Source organism: Poecilia reticulata, chromosome 13 (genome assembly GCF_904066995.2).
Source record: "Poecilia reticulata chromosome 13, P_reticulata-male-v2, whole genome shotgun sequence".
Taxonomy (NCBI): Eukaryota; Metazoa; Chordata; class Actinopteri; order Cyprinodontiformes; family Poeciliidae; genus Poecilia; species Poecilia reticulata.
Genome location: NC_088842.1, coordinates 20,942,615 through 20,964,642, shown reverse-complemented (window position 1 = coordinate 20,964,642; position 22,028 = coordinate 20,942,615). Strand labels below are relative to the sequence as shown.

Here is a 22,028-nt window from a genome sequence, read left to right as displayed (position 1 = left end):
TGGATGAAAAGAATACAATCTTTAATTCACTTAAATAAAATTTACATTTGGATGAAAAAAAGAAAACATTGACAGAGAATCATTTTATGAAACCCTTCAGGTCTCCCTTTTTTTTCTTTATAAGGTTTTTACACTTAACATTTGTAAGTGTAAGTTTAACTTACACTTACAAATGTTAAAAGCTTACACGATTAAGATATCATTAGAAATGTTACTGAATATGATGAAAACCTTTTAACCTCTAAACAGCATGGATTTATTGTATCACATAACATCGGACAGTACTCCTTTTGTGGCACATTCTCTGTGTCATTTGAATGGATTTAAAGCTTTCGGTTGGTATTATTGTTAGATTAAGCGTTTAGGGTTAGGCTAAAAGGAAAGGACATGGCATCATCCCTTCCCGGTGCATGGCATGCTGTCACATGCTTTGAGCACAAAATGTGACGTAATGACATGTAGCCTAACTTCATGTTTTAATATGTGCAACTTAACAGCTTTGTGGAACGAGACTCCACATGTAAATAAGGTTTTTGAACTCTCCTTACAACTTGCTTCCTACCTTAGCAAGTTTTGCTCTGGTTATTATAAAATCTACAAAATGGTGAGGAATATCAAATAATTTATAATGAGGAAATATTGTGTCAAAACATGGGATGTTTGTACATTCTTTTAGCTGAATGAACGTACCTTCTTTTTCATATCAACTCTCAATGAATTTCTGACTTAGAATTTTTTGTGCTTGTTTAATTCTTTGTAACACAAATGATCTCTTTTATTGTAAGGTATCTTGTGACTTATATGCTAAAAGCGTTCCATCAGTAAAACTTTTCTCGCTTTACATCTCAGAGTGCACAAACTGTAGATGTTTTAGACAAACTAATAACTGACGTCGTAACCGCTTTGTGTACCTTAGGTCTTTAAACCTCTGCTTTCTTCCAGTCATAGTTCTTCCTTACTTCAGGGGCTCCTCTGTTTGGATTAAAATGTATACAACTTTTAACCTGAACCTGTCATAAAATGCCAAAAAATATTTCTGCTTGAATTTTATTGACTTAAAATTGACTGAAATGGTTTCGTTCCTTGAGGTTTTTGTTGTGAAAAGCTGTTGTTTCTTTTTAAGGAAGAGTATCGACTGTACTGTGGTAGACTGAAACATGCAACATTAACAGAACTTTCAAACACTTTTGCTATTTCAATATATATTAAAACTGTGACATATTCAGCATGGGAAAGGCCCTTTCGTCTTGTGTAACTACATGAGAAATTTCACTGTGAGCAAAACGGGAAGCAGGTGCACACGTTTCCTGTAGCCAAATCAGTGAGAACACAGATAATGAGGGAGATTTTCAGTTGGTGATGAACATTTATTTCTATGAGCAAGTTCAGACGTGAGTAAAAATGCTGTAGGGTTCATTCAAAAGCAGGTTAGATAATTCACTGAATCAGTGAATTGTCAGATGCATTATTGATCATCATCTGAGATCTGTGTATGGTTTTGTGATTTAATTATTTTGGATTGTAAACATTATTAAGTTTTGCCACAGTGTTATAAAGATTATTTGCTTTTTTTGTTTTGGAATGTATTATTCTTTGTTATCAGTTGTTAAAGCCCTGGTTTAGGTCCTTAACCTAAATTTAATAGATAATTTTTTATTCTGTTTACTTCCCCTGGACACTCGTTGATTTTCCCAAGTTTCCAGTTCTTGTCACCTTCCTGCTGTATATTATTCTGAAACTGATCACTGTACACAGTTACTGAATATCTCTGAATACCTCCTGAGAAGTTAAAATCTAAATTCATTACTCGCCAGATCCTGCCATTTAATTGATTTGCTGTTTTGTTTTACTTTTGTGTTCTCGTTCCTGCCGAAGCTGCTGTTTTGCGTGACATTGTGTTCCCATTTTATTTGTGCAATGTAAGTGTTTTGGATTTGTCTTAGTAAACATAACTTTCATTTGGAGCACACAGAAAGTGATGGGACCACTTTCTATGCCAATCATTACTCTCTCTTATTGATTGGCATGGGTCACTTTCAGTCAGGAATATGAATTGCTTGCCAAGTATTCCTAAAAAATATATTAAAATTGCTGGCATGTCTCTTAACAATCTTAGTGATCAGTGCTGATGCCAGCCATTCACTTTGGGCCTTGTTTAAATTTTTACCACCAGGGAGGAGATACAGAACGACTCGGTGCAACACCAATAGCCTGAGGACATCTTTCATTGTCACTGTTGTTCGACTGATAAATTCACATGTGAAGACTTTACTACCCTGCCTTTTCTATGCCAAAAGATTGTTGTTTGTGAGGTTATTGTAATATGTTTTCTTTTTTCCTATTTTCTTATGTTTAACTGATCTGAAATGTTGTCACCATATTCTATTAAAGGATTTTTCCACACTACAGGGCCATCTCCACAGCAGCCATCACTTAGGGCCACTTTCTGTGTGCTCATAATGAAAGCAATCATAGGACTGACTAAGTTTTTTTTTTCTTTGAAATATCGACTCAACCTTCTTGGTTGACATTTGATTGTTCCCTTTGTGAGCAATTAACTTGTTTCCAAGATGGAACAGTGAGGAAAGGTTGCAATAAGACAGTTATATCCCTTATTTGTGCAAATCTTGATCCCTTACAATGAAGAAAGAGACACATACAACAGAAATATAGAGGCTTCCCTTTTCTTTTCTGTGAAAGCTTTGCACTTTACCTTACTGTTTTTCATTTTTAATTCCCTAAATTTGCAGTATTCTTCCACAATTTATATTTAATTGTTCGGTTTTGTGATTTAGTACAAAAAGGTAAGTAACCTCTGTATCAGGCTTTAATTATCGATTCTGGACAACTTCATGAAAACAAAATAAAAAAGCAGAAGTCTTGTGAGTTTGTCAACCTTGCAATGTCAGAAAACCGCACACATATTTAGTGTTAAAGGTCAAAATTTTCACATTCTTTTTCACCTAAAAGTCAACTTAGTGACTGTTTAAATTGATTTAAACAACTTATTGTGTTTTTTTGCTCTCGTAGACATTTCGTCTTACAATATGACTAGTTTTCAATTTAAGATACTGTTTAAATTCAGTAATGTTTCCAGTTGCAAACTGATAAATTGGTAAGTACCTTATCTGATTCTAAAATCTAATAGAGCTCACTTACATAAAACAAATTGCTTGCATTGTTGCTATATCAACCGTAGCGACATCTGCTGTTACAGGTCAAAACTACAAAAACAACTTATTTTACTCATAAGTTAAATAAACTGTTTAAACCATAGTTTAAACAGCAATAAACAATACAGTCACAGTGTGTGCTGTGGGCGTGGGCTTTTTTGTGTGAATGTTAGACTAGAATCTGAAATTAAATGTACAACCATGTAGTTGTCATTGACAAGAGGGTGTAAGACTGGGTGCCTCAATATTTGATCTTTGCTTTTTGCCGATGATTTCATGCTTTGTGTGTGTCTTCAAACAATGACCTTTAATCTCCATTTGAGCGGCTGCATGAGGCCATTGTTCTAAACCGGGAAAAAAAACAAAAACTGTTTCCCCCCCAGATGGGAGGGTATTTCTGTACTGCAAGTGCAGTTCAAGTTTGTTGATGTTTTACTCATCAGTGATTGGATGAAGGGTTAGGAAATTGTTCTGGTTTATTGTGGTGAAGAAAGATCTGAGATAAAAAGTCAAAATCCTAATCTACAATCCATCAAAATTACAACTCTCCTTTATTGTCATGAAGTCTTGATCATGTCTGAAAGGATGATTGAAGCAGCTGATGTGAGCTTTCTCTCAATGAGCGTTCTCAGGCTTGGAGCTAAGGTGTGGACCTCTGATGGATGGAAGAACAGATGAGAAACAATAAAAGATGTGAGTGCCTGGTGAAGTAGTAGATTAAGCCATATGCCATATTTAATCCAACTAACACGCAACGACTATTCTCTGTTTGGACATTTCTGACACAGAACACCACCAATGTCTCTTCTTTTAGAGACCTTTATAATGGACCTTACCAAGCTCCGCCCAGAAACGCCCTCGAAAATCCCACTTGGCTGCATGTCTCACAAATAAAGCCTCGCGGCGCTTAGTTTCTATGTAAACATGGCTCTTCTTTTAGAGACCTTTATAATGGACCTTACCAAGCTCCGCCCAGAAACGCCCTCGAAAATCCCACTTGGCTGCATGTCTCACAAACAAAGCCTCCGAATGTTAGTGCAATATAAGGATTGGAAAATATCAAGCAGGTGAACATTCAGTCAAATTATTGACTAACTTGAACAGATTCATAATAATCTGGAGTATGTTTTTTCGTGATGTTGAACGTTTACATGCATATTGGTCAGATTTATTAACCTTTCTGATCGATTTTTTTTTTCATTTGAAAAAATGCAAAATGCTTTTTCACGTTGAGAGCGTTATTCCCGCTGTTGTGTCTTATACACGTTTTGCAGCATGATTTAATAATTTTATTGCCTTTGTGTATATATTAGAACCAGTCTGGTTGAGGATGAATCTCAAGGTTAGGTCGTCAGCCTAACCTCCCCCTCCCGATCTCTCCATGGATTCTTTGAAGATTCAAGCTCCAAAATGATTATGTAAGTGTTAATATCTCTGAAACTCTACATTTCTGTAATGGAGGCTTGTTGTTAGAGTTGTAGTAAAAATGTATTCCTTCGTTCGATTCCTCATTGTTGTGTTTTTGTTTGTTATGATCCAGAGACCCACACTGACTATCGTACTCAGAGACTGAAGACTGTCTAATGCAGTAGAGGAGCATGTTGGTGTCTCCGGCCAAACGTCACGAACAGCCCAACAACCTGAAGACAATCTGCTAGTGAGTGGACATCTCTCTGGTGGAGTCAGAGAGGAACTGTCTCTTAACAACAGAAACATAAACTGGATAAGAAATGATGGATCTGAATATCAGGCTGGTTTGTTATGTACTGTACATATCTGGCAATCCACCTGTTAAAAAATGGGCTCTATAATATTACATGAACTGCTTGCTTCACTTTCTCCACCTTGTACTTTGAACAATTTCATGCATATTGTATTGAAGAAAAATGCATTAAGCATACTGCATTTTGTATTGCACAGCTGATATGTCAGACCTTTTAATAAGCAATATGTAAATGAAAGTGACATGTGAAACATGCACATTATTCCACGTTGTAACATGTTTTGTAATTATGGTGCACGTTTTGAAATAAATGCATTTGAGGAAATTATTGCCTCTTTATTAAATGTTTATTTTCCAAAGAATTTTTAAAAGTTCAAAACAATAAAGTACCTATTTAATATTAATTACAAATAACTCTTAAGAAGTTAAAGAAGTACTCTGTGAGAGTTAATATTAAGATCTAACACTGAATTAGTGTTAGTAAGTGTTAAATTATTAACTCCAGCAGATTTGATATTTGACACTTTATAAGAGTTAAGGTACCAACTCTCCAAAAAGAGTTAAATTAACACTTTCTGGTGTGGACCCATATAGACACTTTAAAAGTGTTGAAATCAAATCTGACAGTGTTAATCTGGGCCTCCTGGATTTGCTGTGTGGGTAAGTCGGGCATTCATGGTTTTGAGGGTTACTTTTGAAATCAGTGATTTCTGTTGTTGGCAAATGTTTGAGTGTGCCTAGGCCTGATGCACGGTACTCGGTGGGTGCTAGCGTGGCTAACACAATTACAGTTTAGTAAAAAGCCTTTTCAGGTAAAATAAAATCTTTAATGAATGTCAGATACGGTACACATTGCATATTGATCTGTTCAGCTAAAGTAAGACTGTGTAACATACAGTCTTACTTGTGTGAGGTTCTTTGTGCTCCAATAGGCAACCTCCCTGAGTTCCCTACTGGAACTTAGGGAGGGTTGAAATAAATATGGAAACTTCCTCCATTTTAAAGGCTTTGAAGGTCTTTGTCAGTATTCTAGTGCTGTGCCGGAAATGTTGGTTCCCAGACTCTCTGTGAGAAACTTTGCGATAATCCCTGTATAAATAGGTAGTAACTCTCTGTGTAGTTATAACAGATCAGACTGAACAGACACCGAGCATGTCTGCTTATTGTACCAACAAAACTGACTTGATGTGAAGGGCTGCCAGAGTTTGCTCAAATTTGCCTATGATCACTGATCTGGAAGGATTCAATACCTCAGCCAATGTCGTGTTTGGATTTGCCTGGATTTGCCAGCAGTGGTCAAAATTCAAAGTGGGTAGAGGAACAGCTGCGGGTTGTTCCTCTTTCTTGTGGCTTTTCTCTTGTTCAGAAGTGAGCAAGATTTATCTGCCCTTGGGTGCAATCTACCCTCTGGAATCTAGTTGAGACCCCTCCAGTCACAACAGGTGTCTTTCTGTCAAGAAACAGATGTGACATACGGGACAGTGCAAACGATGGATTTTGGAAGCTGATGACAGCAGCTTTTGCATGCAATAATTGCAGATCATGTGTGTTTAAAAAGCAAATTAAAGTGTTTTAAAATACTTGATCATTACATTATCATTATCAAATTGAAATATTTATTTGTAAAAAAAAAAAGAAAAAAAGGAGAAAAACTTCTCAAAAGGAAATGCATTGTAACGTGATGAAATGTAAAATGGCTCCGTGGATGCAAATACTTTTGTAAAAGATTGGCGCTTATGTTTTTTCACATTTATTTTTATTAATGTCTGAGTGTAAATCTGAATCATGCCCAGAACAGTTGGGATTAAATTTACATATTGTAAGCTTCTTATAGAGGATTAAATAAAACAAAATCTGTTGTACTGCGCAATCAAAGTAGCACTGTCAGTATAAACGGGAAACAATCTGTTCATTCGTAAAGTTATTCAAACCTGTGTGTGAAGAGGACCAGGCTGGATTGGGATGGCCAGATCTTCACTTCTCTTTCAAGTCAAGTTATTTAGAAGGCCATGTTCGATCCATTCCAATAAGATCATTTTCAAGTCCCAAACAATGTTTTAAACATAGCCGCTCCATCACCTGCTATTGCTGCCAAGACTGCTTGGCAGAAAGACAGACTCGAGTGTGTCAGCTCTCACTAGTCAGTCCCAGCATGCATGGCAGTATAGCCAGTGACAACATCGCCATCTTTTCAGCCAACACCTGATGGAAGAAGTCAAAAACCAAACAAATCCATCATTCAGCAGTGAGAAAGCAATGAGTTCTTCAGGTGCACTGAAGTCGTGAACTCAGACAGTTGACAGTACCATTAATATGAAATCAAACAAGTATTTAAAGCACAATGTGACAAATGCATTATTTACTTATTTTAGGTGTGGTGAATATGCGCACAGGTATGCGATAAAACATTGCAATTATTTAAATTTAATTTCAAGCTCTGAAGACAATATGATTAATATATATATGCTTCAGTTTTGTGATCCATCTTGGCTCAGGATTCATCAGGATCTCTCACTCTCTGAAAGATCTTAAGTAGAACCTCTTGCAATTCAGAAGTCTTTAACAAACTGCAGTAAAATCTGTTTCTGCATGTAGTTATCTAGGTTTACTTACGTTGATATTTATTCTAAATGGGAAAATAATCTGAAGTGTATCATATTTAAGATGATATTGTAGTCTATTGTGTGTCACCAAAATGAATCCCTCTATGGTCTGCATTATGGATTTGCTTTGTTATGTATTTTTGTATGATTGTAAATTTGATGTTTTTCTTTTAGAATGCATTGAAATGATTTTTGTTGTGAATGAGAACATTAAAAATAAATGAAATAAACTGAACAGTTAGAATTTAGAGTCTATTTTGGCATATGTTAACAATGTACTCTTTTGCCGCATTGTTGACATTGATCCATCTGATCAGCTCCATTGTGTGTCTCTTGTGACGTAATCATCGCAAATGTGGCTAAACAAGCTCGTTTTTTGTTTTCGATGACATTGAACAAAATTGTATTTGCTGCACTGGAGATCTATACCTCATTTTCTAACTGTGTTCTATCATATTTTCGAATTTTTAAAACTACGTCAGAATGTTTTGAGTGTTACCTACGTTACACTCAATGTTCATAACTGTTTATTTAATTTTTTTCTACTCTGGAAGAGAGTTTCAATAAGCTGTTTCCTTCAGTGGCTTAAATGGGGGAAATATAGATTTGAGGTTAATCTGAAGTTACTTTACTATTCTTATAATTATTGTTGTAAATATATAGTGTTTCTTAGCCTACGCATGACCTTCGAATTCGCTCAGTTTCCCCAAGAATTTTGATTAACCTGCGCATGCGTCCTTGGACCGATTCAAAGAAGGGAGGAAGGGGGGGGCCGGGGGGGGAGAGGAACTCACTGGTAAAAGAGAGAGTTGCCTTCCAGTAACCGCTATCTGCTTGCAGCGTTTACATGAGAGAGTCCGGGTGTGAGCCTGCCTGAGGTACGTGAAGCGACGAGCGTTTTTGTGTCCTTTTTATTTTGCATCACAGTTTCCTCCAATCGCATGTAAAGGGAACAGGCGTGTGCGTTTTATTTCTATTCGCTTTTTCCCAGAGGGGAAAAAAAAGGACGCTCACAAAAGCAACGTGAACATCAACTGCCGTAGATCGGAGAAGGTCTTCTGCGTGGATTAGGTCTCATCTGCCCAGCTGCTTCGCTGGTAAGTGGGGCCGATTTGAACCGCTTTGAGTCGGGCAGGGAGGAGTCGCTTGAACGGGTTTTTTGGAGGAGTATAGGGAGCTTGGGACGAAGCAAAAATCAATTTATTTTGATCACATCATGACCGTTAAACGTGTTGCGCATTTTTAACCAAAACAGTTCTCACACAGTTTTATTTTATGACGGTATGGACATTATTTATAGTTATATGTTACGCAGAAAGGAGCTGGGCGGAGTTTGCATGTGCAGATAAAATAGACAAACATTAGCCCATCGATGGAATGTACAATAAACACGCTACAATTTTTTATATATACGTCAATGTCTTGTTCCCCTATAGCTGTAAGGTTTTGAAAGTTTAGTTTGCATCTGCTAATGGGGGGCAGTCTGCCCTGGCATACTTATACCAGCAGTTCAGTGAGGCATTGTCATTAAAAAAATATCATTGCCTAGATTCCTAATAAACAGACTTTATTCAAAATACCTACACCTATAATTCAAGGATGTTTTCAGGAAATTAGAATAAGGAATCTCATGGTGGTGAAATTATAAAATGACTACTATCCCTTGAGGAACATATTCCATCCTTCCTATGACAGGAGGAAGGATGGAAGATGGTTTTAAATTAAGATATATTGGAAGAATATCTAATTAGAGATGCAACTCAAATTGATGGATCTCTACTTTTATATTAGTCTTCCCATAATGGTCCCTTAAGGCAGTGGTTTCTAACCCTGGTCCTCAAGGACTGCTGTCCTGCAGTTTTAGGTGTTTCCTTGCTGCCACATGCAGCCGTCACATATAACTGGCTGATCAACAGTCTTCTGCAGCACTTAAGGACATGTAGAAGAGATGATGCGATCATTTGAATAAGATGTCCTGAAAAGAGATTCCTCTAAAACATGCAGGTTCAGGCTTCCTTTGTGTAAGTATAACAGTCTGAAACATTTGTTTGTACCATTCTCCATTAGCCTGATAAATGGTTGACTAGCGGCGCCTGCACAGAGCAATAGGAGGCCCAGATGGTGATCAAAAGTAACATGTAGAAGATGTATTGTATGTGAATGGAAATGGTAAATGCGGATGTACTGCCGATCTGAGATTTTTATGTATTTTTGCTTTTATGTATTTATGGCCATTGGCCTTTTTGGTTGTGCTTGTTGTTCTATTGCAGTTTTGGCCCTGCTTCCTACACAAATTTCTCCTACGGGAGATTAATACATTATCTTATGTAGGACAGTAGTTCGTGATTAGTGATTGGAAACCACTGCCTTAAGTACTTTGAACTTAGTAGAACAAGTAATTGACGGACAGTTCTTTTAGTAGTATTGATAAGGATCTGGTCCATAGAGAACAATTTGTTTGTTTCTGGTATCTTAACATATTTTCTCTGGGGATCACTTGGAGACAGCAAGGTGGATTCTGGATGATTTCTGTTCAACTTATCGACTCCAAAAAAATAAATGCAAATAATTATTTTAATACTGAAAATTCTGCACATCCTGAAAAAAACCTTGTTTGTAACTTTACTTATATTTTCATCCATAGCTGCCAGCGCCTTTGCTTAAAACTGCATTAGTTGTTTGTTGTTAATTTTAGCTCGGATGAACCACCCGATTCACTCAGAGATTTAAGTTTCTTTATTACAACTTTTTATATGATAGGCTTGTTTATATTTGGTCTACTCAGAAAAAGAGGAAACAAAAACTATTAACGAGATAGAGTAGTGGTTTGACACCACACTTTCAGTGCAGCCCTTTTCATAACTGGAAAACAGATCTGTTTGTTTCTTTTCCTTCTTCTTCACCTGATTTGACAGCTATTGTCTTCATCTGCTGTGTTTGGCGCCACCATCATCTCGGTGAGAGCTTGACTTTCATTGCTGGCATTCAATACATCTATTTTCTTCTGACTTTATTGTTGAAAATATTGTTGAATTTTAGAATTTCTATTTTGTTTTGCTCTTGATTGCTTAATAACTTTTCCTCTTCGTAATCTTTTTATGTTGGTGCCTGCTTTTTTTTATATAAGGAAGGCCGGGTTATGTTGAAATTAATGGGGTTTAAGGTTATGGGAACTTTTCAGCAAAGCGGCTGAAACACATGATCTACCCTGTTCAATAGTGACTCTTTCCCGCTTGAATCAATTAGTGCAACTTGAAAAATCTGGCCTCAAAATGTTCATCTTTTGAACATGCAACAGTCCCTTGTATGGCATCACATTACACAACCACTGGTGTTTCCCCCCCCAAAGTAAACTGTCATTCAGCTAGGTTACTTAATGCCCTTTTTGGGGGAGCTTGGGGGGATGTTGAAGGCCACTGACGTTGTAGTAAATGCTTGCATATTGTTGCACACATTAGGTCTCTTGCACAGTTCTCCCAAAGATAACACACCATCTAAAGAGTAAGACAAGAACAAACGTCACCTGCTGCTGAGACTTCCATGTTATGACATTTCCTGTTTAGCAGCAAGTCATTTCATTTACCATCGAAGCATCTTTCTGTATTTTGCTTTAGCAACAGCTTAGCAGCTCCTTGCCTTTTCAAAATGGCATCCTTCAGGCTTATAAATGAGGTTTAAACACAGCCTGTAACCAAGGAATCTCTTACTGTCTTTTGTATGTTGGCAAACATTTGCTGAGCAACAAACCAAAAGCAGTAATGGCTCGGGTAAATCACATGCTGTTCAGTGTAAATGGTAGATGAGGATGGTGAGTCCTGAAGATATTTATTCTTTTTGTGGCATGTTTGAGTGAACAGAGCTAAATCAATGGAAACGGGTCAGCCACCAATGGAAATGTCACAGAATTGTTTTCTTTTTTGTAGATACAGCAAACATCTGATCGAGTTTCAGAGCAGTGACTGGAATTGATCTGCTGAATCACTAGAAGTGTTGTTCCTGGATTTGTTTACATGCACTGATGCACCATATTGCACTATTTCTTTGCAGACCCTGCCTTTGCTTGCTGGTCTCAAAATTAAGTCGGTGTAAAAGGTTGCAATGTTTTGTCAGAGAGTTGCCATTTTAAACTTGTGGAAAAACTAACCAGTCACTTTATTTTACCGCAGTGAAGTTAGTTTCAAGTTGGATATTCGATATTCGAGCTCCGGGGAGTAGCGGCGTTTAGCTAAAGGTTGATCCGATTTATGAACGCTAATGTCGGCCGGCGGTTCTCCACAGGTCCCGGTCGCAGCGCCCGAAGGTTCACTTAGGGACTGTCAATAAATTACCGAACCAAACCTTCCTGTCAAAGAATGTTAATAAATGCCTTGAATTGTAACCAAATAACTAATTGAAAGTGCTATTTCATGCTTTTACATGAGACTCAATATCATCTATTAAATTCTAAAGTCATACAATATTTTCAATTATTTTAATATTAAATAATAGAATGTTTTCTTCAATAGCTTCCAGGTCATGTGACCTGTTGACTCAAAATCACTTTCAAATAATTATACTAGTCTCTATTGATGAGGCACAAACTTTTGTTTACCATTTTTAGCCATTTTTAATTTTTTAGCATTATTTTTGGTCAAAATTGAGTGTTTTTCTTCAATAGCTTCCAGGTCATGTGACCTATTGATTCAAAATCACTTTCAAATAATTATACTAATCTCTATAGATGAGGCACAAACTTTTGTTTTCCATTTTTAGCCATTTTCCATTTTTTAGGAATTTTTTACCTAAAATTGAGGGTTTTTCTTCAATAGCTTCCAGGTCATGTGACCTGTTGACTTAAAATCACTTTCAAATAATTATACTAGTCTCTATAGATGAGGCACAAACTTTTGTTTTCCATTTTTAGCTATTTTCCATTATTTAGGAATTATTTTACTCAAAATTGAGGGTTTAGGTTCAATAGCTTCCAGGTCATGTGACCTATGGACTCAAAATCACTTTCAAATAATTATACTAGTCTCTATAGATGAGGCACAAACTTTTGTTTTCCATTTTTAGCCATTTTCCATTATTTAGGAATTTTTTGGTCAAAATTGAGGGTTTTTCTTCAATAGCTTCCAGGTCATGTGACCTGTTGACTAAAAATCACTTTTAAATAATTATACTAGTCTCTATATATGAGGCACAAACTTTTGTTTTCCATTTTTAGCCATTTTCCATTTTTTAGGAATTTTTTGGTCAAAATTGAGGGTTTTTCTTCAATAGCTTCCAGGTCATGTGACCTGTTGACTAAAAATCACTTTCAAATAATTATACTAGTCTCTATATATGAGGCACAAACTTTTGTTTTCCATTTTTAGCTATTTTCCATTTTTTAGGAATTTTTTGGTCAAAATTGAGGGTTTTACTTCAATAGCTTCCAGGTCATGTGATCTATCGACTAAAAATCACTTTCAAATAATTATACAAGTCTCTGTAGATGAGGCACAAACTTTTGTTTTCCATTTTTAGCCATTTTCCATTTTTTAGGAATTTTTTTACCTAAAATTGAGGGTTTTTCTTCAATAGCTTCCAGGTCATGTGACCTGTTGACTAAAAATCACTTTCAAATAATTATACTAGTCTCTATAGATGAGGCACAAACTTTTGTTTTCCATTTTTAGCCATTTTCCATTTTTTAGGATTTTTTTGGTCAAAATTGAGGGGTTTTCTTCAATAGCTTCCAGGTAATGTGACCTTTGGACTCAAAATCACTTTCAAATAATTATACTAGTCTCTATATATGAGGCACAACATTTGTTAACCATTTTTAGCCATTTTTCATTTTTTAAGATTATTTTTGGTCAAAATTGAGTGTTTTTCTTCAATAGCTTCCAGGTCATGTGACCTGTTGACTAAAAATCACTTTTAAATAATTATACTAGTCTCTATTGATGAGGCACAAACTTTTGTTTTCTGTTTTTAGCCATTTTCCATTTTTTAGGAATTTTTTACCTAAAATTGAGGGTTTTTCTTCAATAGCTTCCAGGTCATGTGACCTGTTGACTCAAAATCACTTTCAAATAATTATACTAGTCTCTATAGATGAGGCACAAACTTTTGTTTTCCATTTTTAGCCATTTTCCATTTTTTAGGAATTTTTTGGTCAAAATTGAGTGTTTTTCTTCAATAGCTTCCAGGTCATGTGACCTGTTGACTAAAAATCACTTTTAAATAATTATACTAGTCTCTATATATGAGGCACAAACTTTTGTTTTCCATTTTTAGCCATTTTCCATTTTTTAGGAATTTTTTGGTCAAAATTGAGGGTTTTTCTTCAATAGCTTCCAGGTCATGTGACCTGTTGACTAAAAATCACTTTTAAATAATTATACTAGTCTCTATATATGAGGCACAAACTTTTGTTTTCCATTTTTAGCTATTTTCCATTTTTTAGGAATTTTTTGGTCAAAATTGAGGGTTTTTCTTCAATAGCTTCCAGGTCATGTGACCTATGGACTCAAAATCACTTTCAAATAATTATACTAGTCTCTATAGATGAGGCACAAACTTTTGTTTACCATTTTTAGCCATTTTTAATTTTTTTGGACTTTTTTGGTCAAAATTGAGGGTTTTTCTTCAATAGCTTCCAGGTCATGTGACCTATGGACTCAAAATCACTTTTAAATAATTATACTAGTCTCTGTAGATGAGGCACAAACTTTTGTTTTCCATTTTTAGCCATTTTCCATTTTTTAGGAATTTTTTACCTAAAATTGAGGGTTTTTCTTCAATAGCTTCCAGGTCATGTGACCTGTTGACTAAAAATCACTTTCAAATAATTATACTAGTCTCTATTGATGAGGCACAAACTTTTGTTTTCTGTTTTTAGCCATTTTCCATTTTTTAGGAATTTTTTGGTCAAAATTGAGGGTTTTTCTTCAATAGCTTCCAGGTCATGTGACCTATGGACTCAAAATCACTTTTAAATAATTATACTAGTCTCTATTGATGAGGCACAAACTTTTGTTTTACATTTTTAGCCATTTTCCATTTTTTAGGAATTTTTTACCTAACATTGAGGGTTTTTCTTCAATAGCTTCCAGGTCATGTGACCTGTTGACTAAAAATCACTTTCAAATAATTATACTAGTCTCTATATATGAGGCACAAACTTTTGTTTTCCATTTTTAGCCATTTTCCATTTTTTAGGAATTTTTTGGTCAAAATTGAGTGTTTTTCTTCAATAGCTTCCAGGTCATGTGACCTGTTGACTAAAAATCACTTTTAAATAATTATACTAGTCTCTATATATGAGGCACAAACTTTTGTTTTCCATTTTTAGCCATTTTCCATTTTTTAGGATTTTTTTGGTCAAAATTGAGTGTTTTTCTTCAATAGCTTCCAGGTCATGTGACCTATGGACTCAAAATCACTTTCAAATAATTATACTAGTCTCTATAGATGAGGCACAAACTTTTGTTTACCATTTTTAGCCATTTTTAATTTTTTTGGACTTTTTTGGTCAAAATTGAGGGTTTTTCTTCAATAGCTTCCAGGTCATGTGACCTATTGATTCAAAATCACTTTCAAATAATTATACTAGTCTCTGTAGATGAGGCACAAACTTTTGTTTTCCATTTTTAGCCATTTTCCATTTTTTAGGAATTTTTTACCTAAAATTGAGGGTTTTTCTTCAATAGCTTCCAGGTCATGTGACCTGTTGACTAAAAATCACTTTCAAATAATTATACTAGTCTCTATTGATGAGGCACAAACTTTTGTTTTCTGTTTTTAGCCATTTTCCATTTTTTAGGAATTTTTTGGTCAAAATTGAGGGTTTTTCTTCAATAGCTTCCAGGTCATGTGACCTGTTGACTCAAAATCACTTTTAAATAATTATACTAGTCTCTATTGATGAGGCACAAACTTTTGTTTTCTGTTTTTAGCCATTTTTCATTTTTTAAGATTATTTTTGGTCAAAATTGAGAGTTTTTCTTCAATAGCTTCCAGGTCATGTGACCTGTTGACTCAAAATCACTTTCAAATAATTATACTAGTCTCTATAGATGAGGCACAAACTTTTGTTTTCCATTTTTAGCCATTTTCCATTTTTTAGGAATTTTTTACCTAAAATTGAGGGTTTTTCTTCAATAGCTTCCAGGTCATGTGACCTGTTGACTAAAAATCACTTTTAAATAATTATACTAGTCTCTATAGATGAGGCACAAACTTTTGTTTTCCGTTTTTGGCCATTTTCCATTTTTTAGGAATTTTTTGGTCAAAATTGAGGGTTTTACTTCAATAGCTTCCAGGTCATGTGACCTGTTGACTAAAAATCACTTTCAAATAATTATACTAATCTCTATAGATGAGGCACAAACTTTTGTTTTCCGTTTTTAGCCATTTTCCATTATTTAGGAATTATTTTACTCAAAATTGAGGGTTTTTCTTCAATAGCTTCCAGGTCATGTGACCTATCGACTAAAAATCACTTTCAAATAATTATACTAGTCTCTATAGATGAGGCACAAACTTTTGTTTTCCATTTTTAGCCATTTTCCATTTTTTAGGAATTATTTTACTCAAAATTGAGGGTTTTTCTTCAATAGCTTCCAGGTCATGTGACCTGTTGATTCAAAATCTGTGTGAAATTGTTCTATCAGTCTGTATAGATGAGGCACCCTCCTTATTTCCCCATTTTAGATATTTTAATTTTTTTTTCCATAATTTAAATTAAAAAATATGATTGGTGTTTAATAGCTTACATTTCATGTGATCCACTGACAAGGAACAAAAAGGGTTAAATGGAATAGGTATGAGTGTGCACCACCTAGTCTAGTAGAATAATTTAACATTTATTTTGAGTAAATTGATCACATGACCCATAAGCTATTAAGAAAATTCAATCAATCAATCATCTTCCCCTTGTCCGCAGTCGGGTTTAGGGGTCAGCAGAGGCCCAGACTTCCCTCCCACCAGCTCCTCCAGGGGAATCGCAAGGCGTTCCCAGGCCAGCTGAGAGACATAGTCCATCCAGCGTGTCCTGGGTCTTCCTGTGGGCCTCCTCCTGGTAGGACGTGCCCAAAAGACCTCACTAGGGAGGCGCCAAGGAGGCATTCTAATCTGATGCCTGACCCACCTCAGCTGGCTCCTCTCAAAGTGAAAAATCAGCGGCTCTACTCTGAGTCCCTCCTGGATGACTGAGCTTCTCATCCTTTCACTAAGGGAGAGCCCAGAAAACGTATGGAAAAAATAATAATTTTGGCCGCTTGTGTTTGTAATTTTGTTCTTTCAGTCAAGACCCTTAAACCAATGCCATAGATGAAGGTAGGGACGTAGATCGACTGGCAAATAGAGACCTTCCTTTTTGATCCAGCTGCCTGTTCACCACGACAGACTGGTCCAGCGCCCACTTCACTGCAGACGCTACGTCAATCCGTCTATTGATCTCCTGTTCCATTTTTCCCTCATTCTTAATGTTATGGATTCTGCATTTTCCTCCATCTCTTTTAGCCTCTTTCATCTGCCTCACATGCTGAAGCATACATAACCATGTTTATATGTGACTGCTGGCAGTCATATGTAAACCGACTGAAACTGATTAGAGTACCGTTTATGGAGGGTCCAGATTTCAGAGATGAATAAAAAGCTAAACTTGCTACAATCTTTGCCTCACTTGGCTTCTTGTCACTTGGCCCCAGAGCTGGACGATGAATGTAACCTAAGAAGCATGATGTTCCATTTGGATGATATGTATGGATTGTGAAATTTGATTATCTTTTGGCATTAAAGCTTGTTTTATATATAACCAAATCTCATTATTTCTCAATTTACAATGAGTGGTTCTGGTCGGGTCCTGAAACTGGTTAATGAACATGGGTGGTGAACAGAGACAGAAATGAATGAACTCCAACATTGAACAAGATGCTAAGATGCTTAAACTCCTCCACTTGGGTCAGAAAAATCTTACCTGACTTTTCGAGCTCAAGACCAGGGCTTTGGATCTGGAGGTACTGATCCCCCTCCCGGCCGCTTCACACTCGGCTACTACTACTACTACTACTACTACTACTACTACTGCTCCAGTGAAGCTGTAGATCACGACATGATGAAGCCAGAAGGGCCACATCATCTGCCAAAAGCAGAGGCGTGATCCCAAGGCCACCAAAATGGATCCCTTCAAAACCCTGGTTGTGCAGAACGTGGCCTCGGACAGAAAACCCCTAAATAAAAAAATCTAATCTAATTTTATTTATATATCACATTTCAACAAGGCATTTCAAAGAGCTTTACACCATAAAATTACAAAAATAAAAAGCTATAGAAACAGCCAACAACTGAAACATTAAATTTTCTCGCTGCATATCAGATTGTTAATTAATGTTCCATTAATTAACGCACGGCTCTCATCTCGAGTCATGCGATGAGATGAGACTATTTCTAGTTAGAACCTCTCAACCTCACACACCAGCTCAGGCTCCCACCAGAGAAGTGACTTTCCATGCCCAGTGATAAAACGTCCATCACACAGGGTCAGAAAGCCAAGGTCCCCTCCCTCGGCATTCTAAAATCTCACATTGCACCCAACCCTTTTGGCCCATCCCACAGGTGGTGAGCCCATGGGAAGGTGAACCCACTTTGGGCTGAGGCTGGCCAGACTCCATGTGTTTTGGCAAGCACCAGGTGCTTGCCAAAACACATGCTTGCCTAACCCTATAGAGACTAGTATAATTATTTAAAAGTGATTTTGAGTCCATAGGTCACATGACCTGGAAGCTATTGAAGAAAAACACTCAATTTTGACCAAAAATAATCTTAAAAAATGAAAAATGGCTAAAAATGGTTAACAAATGTTTGTGCCTCATCTATAGAGACTAGTATAATTATTTGAAAGTGATTTTTAGTCGATAGGTCACATGACCTGGAAGCTATTGAAGAAAAACCCTCAATTTTGACCAAAAAAATTCCTAAAAAATGGAAAATGGCTAAAAATGTAAAACAAAAGTTTGTGCCTCATCTATAGAGACTAGTATAATTATTTAAAAGTGATTTTTAGTCGATAGGTCACATGACCTGGAAGCTATTGAAGAAAAACACTCAATTTTGACCAAAAATAATGCTAAAAAATGAAAAATGGCTAAAAATGGAAAACAAAAGTTTGTGCCTCATCTATAGAGACTAGTATAATTATTTAAAAGTGATTTTGAGTCCATAGGTCACATGACCTGGAAGCTATTGAAGAAAAACCCTCAATTTTGACCAAAAATAATGCTAAAAAATGAAAAATGGCTAAAAATGGGAAACAAAAGTTTGTGCCTCATCTATAGAGACTAGTATAATTATTTGAAAGTGATTTTTAGTCGATAGGTCACATGACCTGGAAGCTATTGAAGAAAAACACTCAATTTTGACCAAAAATAATCTTAAAAAATGAAAAATGGCTAAAAATGGTAAACAAAAGTTTGTGCCTCATCTATAGAGACTAGTATAATTATTTGAAAGTGATTTTGAGTCAACAGGTCACATGACCTGGAAGCTATTGAAGAAAAACCCTCAATTTTGACCAAAAATAATCTTAAAAAATTAAAAATGTCTAAAAATGGGAAACAAAAGTTTGTGCCTCATCTATAGAGACTAGTATAATTATTTGAAAGTGATTTTTAGTCGATAGGTCACATGACCTGGAAGCTATTGAAGAAAAACACTCAATTTTGACCAAAAATAATCTTAAAAAATGAAAAATGGCTAAAAATGGTTAACAAATGTTTGTGCCTCATCTATAGAGACTAGTATAATTATTTGAAAGTGATTTTGAGTCAACAGGTCACATGACCTGGAAGCTATTGAAGAAAAACCCTCAATTTTGACCAAAAATAATCTTAAAAAATGAAAAATGGCTAAAAATGGTTAACAAAAGTTTGTGCCTCATCTATAGAGACTAGTATAATTATTTAAAAGTGATTTTTAGTCAACAGGTCACATGACCTGGAAGCTATTGAAGAAAAACCCTCAATTTTGACCAAAAAAATTCCTAAAAAATGGAAAATGGCTAAAAATGTAAAACAAAAGTTTGTGCCTCATCTATAGAGACTAGTATAATTATTTGAAAGTGATTTTTAGTCGATAGGTCACATGACCTGGAAGCTATTGAAGAAAAACCCTCAATTTTGACCAAAAAAATTCCTAAAAAATGGAAAATGGCTAAAAATGTAAAACAAAAGTTTGTGCCTCATCAATAGAGACTAGTATAATTATTTGAAAGTGATTTTTAGTCGATAGGTCACATGACCTGGAAGCTATTGAAGAAAAACCCTCAATTTTGACCAAAAATAATGCTAAAAAATGAAAAATGTCTAAAAATGGGAAACAAAAGTTTGTGCCTCATCTATAGAGACTAGTATAATTATTTAAAAGTGATTTTGAGTCTATAGGTCACATGACCTGGAAGCTATTGAAGAAAAACCCTCAATTTTGACCAAAAATAATGCTAAAAAATGAAAAATGTCTAAAAATGGTAAACAAAAGTTTGTGCCTCATCAATAGAGACTAGTATAATTATTTAAAAGTGATTTTGAGTAAACAGGTCACATGACCTGGAAGCTATTGAAGAAAAACCCTCAATTTTGACCAAAAAAATTCCTAAAAAATGGAAAATGGCCAAAAATGGAAAACAAAAGTTTGTGCCTCATCTATAGAGACTAGTATAATTATTTGAAAGTGATTTTGAGTCAACAGGTCACATGACCTGGAAGCTATTGAAGAAAAACCCTCAATTTTGACCAAAAATAATCTTAAAAAATTAAAAATGTCTAAAAATGGGAAACAAAAGTTTGTGCCTCATCTATAGAGACTAGTATAATTATTTGAAAGTGATTTTTAGTCGATAGGTCACATGACCTGGAAGCTATTGAAGAAAAACACTCAATTTTGACCAAAAATAATCTTAAAAAATGAAAAATGGCTAAAAATGGTTAACAAATGTTTGTGCCTCATCTATAGAGACTAGTATAATTATTTGAAAGTGATTTTTAGTCAACAGGTCACATGACCTGGAAGCTATTGAAGAAAAACCCTCAATTTTGACCAAAAATAATCTTAAAAAATGAAAAATGGCTAAAAATGGTTAACAAATGTTTGTGCCTCATCTATAGAGACTAGTATAATTATTTAAAAGTGATTTTGAGTCAATAGGTCACATGACCTGGAAGCTATTGAAGAAAAACCCTCAATTTTGACCAAAAAAATTCCTAAAAAATGGAAAATGGCTAAAAATGTAAAACAAAAGTTTGTGCCTCATCTATAGAGACTAGTATAATTATTTGAAAGTGATTTTTAGTCGATAGGTCACATGACCTGGAAGCTATTGAAGAAAAACCCTCAATTTTGACCAAAAAAATTCCTAAAAAATGGAAAATGGCTAAAAATGTAAAACAAAAGTTTGTGCCTCATCAATAGAGACTAGTATAATTATTTGAAAGTGATTTTTAGTCGATAGGTCACATGACCTGGAAGCTATTGAAGAAAAACACTCAATTTTGACCAAAAATAATCTTAAAAAATGAAAAATGGCTAAAAATGGTTAACAAATGTTTGTGCCTCATCTATAGAGACTAGTATAATTATTTGAAAGTGATTTTGAGTCAACAGGTCACATGACCTGGAAGCTATTGAAGAAAAACCCTCAATTTTGACCAAAAATAATCTTAAAAAATTAAAAATGTCTAAAAATGGGAAACAAAAGTTTGTGCCTCATCTATAGAGACTAGTATAATTATTTAAAAGTGATTTTGAGTCTATAGGTCACATGACCTGGAAGCTATTGAAGAAAAACCCTCAATTTTGACCAAAAATAATGCTAAAAAATGAAAAATGTCTAAAAATGGGAAACAAAAGTTTGTGCCTCATCAATAGAGACTAGTATAATTATTTAAAAGTGATTTTGAGTCCATAGGTCACATGACCTGGAAGCTATTGAAGAAAAACACTCAATTTTGACTAAAAAAAATCCTAAAAAATGGAAAATGGCTAAAAACAGAAAACAAAAGTTTGTGCCTCATCTATAGAGACTAGTATAATTATTTGAAAGTGATTTTTAGTCGATAGGTCACATGACCTGGAAGCTATTGAAGAAAAACTCTCAATTTTGACCAAAAATAATGCTAAAAAATGAAAAATGTCTAAAAATGGGAAACAAAAGTTTGTGCCTCATCTATAGAGACTAGTATAATTATTTGAAAGTGATTTTTAGTCGATAGGTCACATGACCTGGAAGCTATTGAAGAAAAACACTCAATTTTGACCAAAAATAATCTTAAAAAATGAAAAATGGCTAAAAATGGTTAACAAATGTTTGTGCCTCATCTATAGAGACTAGTATAATTATTTAAAAGTGATTTTGAGTCAATAGGTCACATGACCTGGAAGCTATTGAAGAAAAACCCTCAATTTTGACCAAAAAATTCCTAAAAAATGGAAAATGGCTAAAAATGTAAAACAAAAGTTTGTGCCTCATCTATAGAGACTAGTATAATTATTTGAAAGTGATTTTTA

The 22,028-nt window shown here is 35.1% G+C and overlaps 1 protein-coding gene across 4 annotated transcripts in view; it reads left to right on the top strand.

Moving 5' to 3' along the window:
* Window positions 1-8,271: 8,271 nt before the first annotated feature.
* Window positions 8,272-22,028, top strand: part of st3gal4 (ST3 beta-galactoside alpha-2,3-sialyltransferase 4) — a 44,987-nt gene continuing 31,230 nt past the window's right edge. For 2 of the 4 annotated variants that reach the window (XM_081614152.1, XM_017308361.2), the window contains exons 1-2: window positions 8,272-8,377; window positions 8,491-8,596. The gene's annotated coding sequence lies outside the window, so the exon portion shown is untranslated. The other 2 variants (XM_017308362.2, XM_008425976.3) reach the window with 2 other exon arrangements.